The sequence below is a fragment of the Macrobrachium rosenbergii genome, chromosome 23 (assembly GCF_040412425.1).
Source record: "Macrobrachium rosenbergii isolate ZJJX-2024 chromosome 23, ASM4041242v1, whole genome shotgun sequence".
NCBI lineage: Eukaryota > Metazoa > Arthropoda > Malacostraca > Decapoda > Palaemonidae > Macrobrachium > Macrobrachium rosenbergii.
The window spans coordinates 32844266-32850277 of NC_089763.1; the positions used below are offsets into that span (position 1 = coordinate 32844266).

General features: G+C 37.1%; 1 non-coding gene across 1 annotated transcript; it reads left to right on the top strand.

The window, feature by feature from the left end:
• Positions 1–499: 499 nt before the first annotated feature.
• Positions 500–572, top strand: TRNAR-UCU (transfer RNA arginine (anticodon UCU)). The gene has a single exon. It is a non-coding gene; the product is annotated as a tRNA-Arg (tRNA).
• Positions 573–6012: the final 5440 nt, after the last annotated feature.

A 6012-nucleotide genomic window follows, 5' to 3' on the forward strand; every position in this document is an offset into this window, starting at 1 on the left:
TATTATATATATATATATATATATATATATATATATATATATATATATATATATATATATATGTGTGTGTGTGTGTGTGTGTGTGTGTGTGTGTGTGTGTGTGTGAGAGAGAGAGAGAGAGAGAGAGAGAGAGAGAGAGAGAGAGAGAGATATCAACCAAGTAGGCAGGTAGGAGGTAATCACTCAGCAACTCTCTCTCTCTCTCTCTCTCTCTCTCTCTCTCTCTCTTGTATGTTATTTCTCCCTGAAAATGGTCCAAGCTGTCAAATTGTGAGCCCATTTCCAAGATGCACGTACTATGTTAAGAGAAGAGAACGTCACGAAGCAACGAGAATGACTTTCATTTGCGAATGCCACACCTCCACAAACCTTGTAATGCACATCTAAAATCCATCAGTCACCTGCGACGTAGAAACAGTACGCAGAGGGAACCGCGAAAATAGCAGGCCCCGAAGTTTCGAGCAAGACTTATTGTCGGCGGTTTCTGTCTCCTTCATCTGTCCCCATGGCGCAGTGGATAGCGCGCTGGACTTCTAATCCAGAGGCCGCGGGTTCGAATCCCGCTGGGGATGTTGTTATTATGGTGTCGCCGAGTGTTTCTCCCCGGGTCTTTTCTTCCGCAGACTGCTGCTGTTATTTCAACATTTCTAGTTATGGTGCCAAAAGCGGTAATAATGGGGTTTAAAGGAGGCTGTGGGGTGTGGGTCGAATTATTCGTCCGTTGGATGGGGTGAAGTTTAAAGGGGGCCGTAGCAGCAGCAGCAGCAGGAGGGGTGGGTGGAGGAGGAGGGTGGCCCGAGGAAGAGAGTGGTACTCCGGAGGCGGAGGGGGAGGGGAAGGTGAGAGAACCTTGGAGGGAGAGAGTGAGAGGGAGGAGCCGAGTTGCGTAGCGCCGCCAGGGAAGGTTCTCGTTTTCTGTTCACTCGCTTCCACTGCGTCGTCGACCGTAAAGCAACTTTACCTCTCCGGAAAGGATCTCTCTCTCTCTCTCTCTCTCTCTCTCTCTCTCTCTCTCTCTCTCTCTATATATATATATATATATATATATATATATATATATGTGTGTGTGTGTGTGTATGTATACATACATACAGATGCACATACGTATATAACATTTATTTTTATATTTACATACTATATAAATATCATGATATTCTTTTTATTGAATAATATTTGAACCGAAGTGTACAAGGGGTCTGTAAATATTGTAATATCCTGTGCATTTTAATGGTTAGTCTACAGCCTAAAGTGTACTACTTTAAATATCACCCTCAAAAATGTACTACTTTGAATAACACCTTAAAAATGTACTAATTTAAATATCACCTTCAGAATTGTAGAACTTTAAATATCACATTGAAAATTTTACCACCTTGAATATCACCTTCAAAAATGTAGTGTACTTCTCTGAATATCACCTTCAAAAATGTCCTACTTAAATATTGTCTTCAAAAATGTATTACTTTAAATATCACCTTAAAGATGTCCTACCCTAAGCATCATCTTTAAAAATGTATTACTTTGAATATCACCTTAAAAATTTCCTACTTTAAATATCACCTTCAAAAATGTATCACTTTAAATATCACTATCAAAAATGTACTACTTTAAATATCCCCTTCAAATTTACACTACTTTAAATATCACCTTCAAAAATGGACTACTTAAAATGTCACCTTCAAAAATACACTACTTTAAATATCACCTATATCACCTTCAAAAATAAACACTTTAAATATCACCTTCAAAAATGAACTACTTTAAATATCACCTTCGAAAATGAACTAGTTTAAATATCACCTTCAAAAATGAACTACGTTTAAATGTCACTTTCAAAAATACACTACTTTAAAGATCACCTTCAAAAATACACTACTTTAAATATCACCTTCAAAAATACACTACTTTAAATATCAACAAAAATGTACTACTTTAAATATTGCCTTCAAAAATATACTACTTTAAATATCACCTTCAAAAATATACTACTTTGAATATCAACTTTAAAAATTTACTACTTTAAATATCATCTTAAAAGATGTACTGCTTTAATTATCACCTAAAATGTACTACTTTTAATATCACCTTAAATGTACTACTTTAAATATCACCATACAAAATGTACTGCTTTAAATATCACTTTCAGATATATACTACTTGGAATATCACCTTCAAAATTGCACTACTTTAAATATTTAATATCACCTTAAAAAAATGTACTTTTTTTAAATGTACACCTTCAATATCTCCTGCAATATGTACTGGTTTCAATATCATCTTAAAATGTACTACTTTAATATCTCACATAAAAATGTACTACTTTTAATATCACCTTCAAAAATGTACTGGTTTGAATATCATCTTCAAATATGTACTACTTTAAATATCACATAAAAAATGTACTACTTTAAATATCACTTTCAAAAAAAGTACTTTGAATATCACCATCAAACATGTAATACTTTAAATATCGCCTTGAAAAAAGTACTGCTTTGAATGTCACCTTCAAACGTGTGCTACTTTAAATACCGCCTTAAAAAAAAGTACTACTTTGAATATCACCTTCTAGAGAATTGGTAGCCTACTCTGTTGTAATTAATTGCCCACACTCGCGATACACTAATGTCTTATAAGTCTAGAAGTATTGATTAGAATGATCCTGAAAATTCCTTATTATATTCAAGCGTAATAACAAGTCTGAATGCGAGATTATTCAGATATATTTAAAAAAAAAATTCAAATTATTTGGCGGGATTAGTCTAGCAAAACGACATGAGCTCCTGTAAAGAGTAATGTCAAATTAGGCGATTTGGCGTTATTGTTTTGTTTAGAAATAAAAGGTCCTTTTGCAAGTATTACGATGGCTATGTTTGAGACGAGCTCTCCATACCAGTAAGTGTTTGCATGACAGCCACTGTGCTTAGACATTTAAAATGGGTATTGCAAAGGAAAGTCCCCCGTGGGGAGTAGTGCCGCCAGTGCACCTCATGCGGTACTCTGTAGGCATTACTTAAGGTTCTTTGCAGCGTGCCTTCGCCCCCTAGCTGCAATCCCTTTCGTTCCTTTTACTGTACGTCCTTTCATTTTCTCTTTCTTCCATCTTACTTTCCAACCTCTCCTAACTATTGATTCATAGTGCAACTGCGAGGTTTTCCTCTTGTTACACCTTTCAAACCTTTCGCCGTCAATTTCCGTATCAGCGCTGAATAACCTCATAGGTGCCAGTGCTTGGCCTTTGGCCTGAATTCTACATTCAATTCAATTCAAGAAATTGAAAGGATTCATATGGCTTTATGCAGATTAGTCTAAATACCATTTAGGTCTCTATGCAAATTGCTCTTGGCTCATTGCAAAGTTTGCACAAAGAAGAGACAACGAGAGCCGTGGGTTTGTCTTTCGAAATGTTGGATGTCACTAATTTGTTGGTAGCAAAATGTTCGTTGCTCAAGAAAAAATTTTAACGAAAAATGCGCCGAAGTTTCTTCGGCGCAATCGAGTTTTCTGTACAGCCGCTACGGCGTATAATCAAGGCCACCGAAAATAGATCTATCTTTCGGTGGTCTCGGTATAATGCTGTATGAGCCGCGGTCCATGAAACTTTGACCACGGCCTGGTGGTGGCTTATCCTACATCGTTGCCAGAAGCACGATTATGGCTAACTTGAACCTTAAATGAAATAAAAACTACTGAGGGTAGAGTTCTGCAATTTGGTATGTTTGATGATTGGATGGTGGATGATCAACATACCAATTTGCAGCCTTCTAGCCTCAGTAGGTTTTAAGATCTGAGGGCGGGCAGAAAAAGTGTGGGCAGAAAAAAGTGCGGACGGACAGACCAAGCCGGCACAATAGTTTTCCTTTACAGAAAACTAATAAGTAGAGTTTGGGACGGCACAGGATAATATTGCTGTATTGTGGTGGGTGACTGTTTCTGATACTTTGACCTCTGCTTTAAATAGTATGTAAAACAGAATGGTGTCTGTTTTGTTATTTAAATTCTCTATTTTATTCTTTAAATTATCGGATAATAGAATGTAATATCTTCCTCTTTTAAAGCACTTCATTAATTTAAAACTCGTGTCTTTTCACCGTTTAAGTGGCCCATATGAACATCACTTAAACATTGGGAAGTAGCGGATTATTGATTGGATGTTTGCGGGAATATGGCGACCAGTAATTTGTCTTGAACGGTTGTAATCTCGCAATCCTCACTTCTTGTTTATCAGCGTTAAGTGAATTAGTGTCTTAACACCAAACTTCATCTGAAGTATTCAGTCGTCGGTCATTTTTGTGCTTGAACCATAAGTGAGCGAAAGCATTTTTGTGCTTGTACGACAAGTGAACGGAAGCATTTCTGTGCTTGTATTATAAGTGAACGGAAGCATTTTTGTTCTTGTGCTGTAAGTGAACGAAAACATTTTTGTGCTTGTACGACAAGTGAACGGAAACGTTTGTGTGCTTGTACTATAAGTGAACGAAAGCATTTTGTGTGCTTGTACTATAAGTGAACGAAAAAATTTTTGTGTTTGTACGATAAGTGAACGAAAGCATTTTTGTGCTTGTACTTGTACTATAACAAGTGAACGAAAGCATTTTTGTGCTTGTACTATAAATGAACGAAAGTATTTTTGTGCTTGTTTTACGACAAGTGAACGAAAGCATTTTTGTGCTTTTACTAGTGAACGAAAGCATTTTTGTGCTTGGACCACAAGTGAACAAAAGCATTTTTATTTTTGTACGACAAATTAACGAAAGCATTTTTGTGCTTGTACGACAAGTGAACGAAAGCATTTTTGTTCTTGTACGATAAGTGAACGAAAGCATTTTTGTGCCTGTACTATAAGTGAAAGGAAGCATTTTTGTGCTTGTACGATAAGTTAACCGACGCGCGACTTGAGCATTTGAACCAGAAGCGTTATTTTCTTCTTTCTGCAGCGTGTAAAGGTTCAACTCTACGTCGGCTCTTAAAAAGATGATACTTCTCTTTCCAACCAATTTCGGCATATTGTAAATAATTCACGTGCGGTCCTCGGATCCTTGTAACGGGCATTTTATCCCCCAACCAAACTTAACTTAACCTAGCGTAACCGAAACCAATTTACCATAGCATGGTCTTACATAGTGGCTGAATAAGTGTATGGCTAAAAGCAGTGCATGTCTGTCTTTCAATTGACCTGGCAAAATCGTTCATTTCAGTGTTAAATTTCACGTTGCTTTTCTTATGCGATTTTAGTTTTCTCTGCCCTCACTTTTTCTGTCCGCCATCGGATCTTAAAAATACTGAGGCTAGAGGGCTGCAAATTGGGATGTTGATCATCCACCGTCCAATCATCAAACATACCAAATAGCAGCCCTCTAGCCCCAGTACTGTTTATTTTAAGGTTAAAGTTATCAATAATCTTGCTTCTGGCAACGACATAGGATGGCCACTACCAGGGCATAGTTAAAGTTTCATCTACCGGGGCTCTTACAGCATTATACCGAGACCACCGAAAGATAGATCTATTTTCGGTGGCCTTGATTATACGCTGTAGCGGCTGTGCAGAAAATTCGATTGCACCGAAGAAACTTCTACACATTTTTTACTTGTTTTCTATTTAGTTTATTAACGAAAAATGTTTCCTTGCTATTCCACCCCCCCCCCCGCGATACAAGAGGTTACTGTCTTAGAATTATAGTAAAATCCTCGTCGTTTTCTCGTACGTTTGTTGTTTTGCCAAAATTGATTAATATCTTTTCGCCTATGATGAAAAATGACATCTGAATACTGTCTCAAGCACAAGCTACGGTCTCTGGTCAGAATCATTCATTCCAGTTTCAGGTTTTCTTTATCGAAAGGGCCTAAAATATATAAGTATCTCTTCTGAGTTCTTTAACTACTGCAGGTAAATAGGATTCTTTATTTTCAAAACTTTTGTCATGGTAAGCAGCGTAATTTCGCCTCCAGCGTTGCTTGATGCAAATGACCTGTGTGTGCTTGTATGTATGTATCATTGCCTTCAGTACCGTTCTG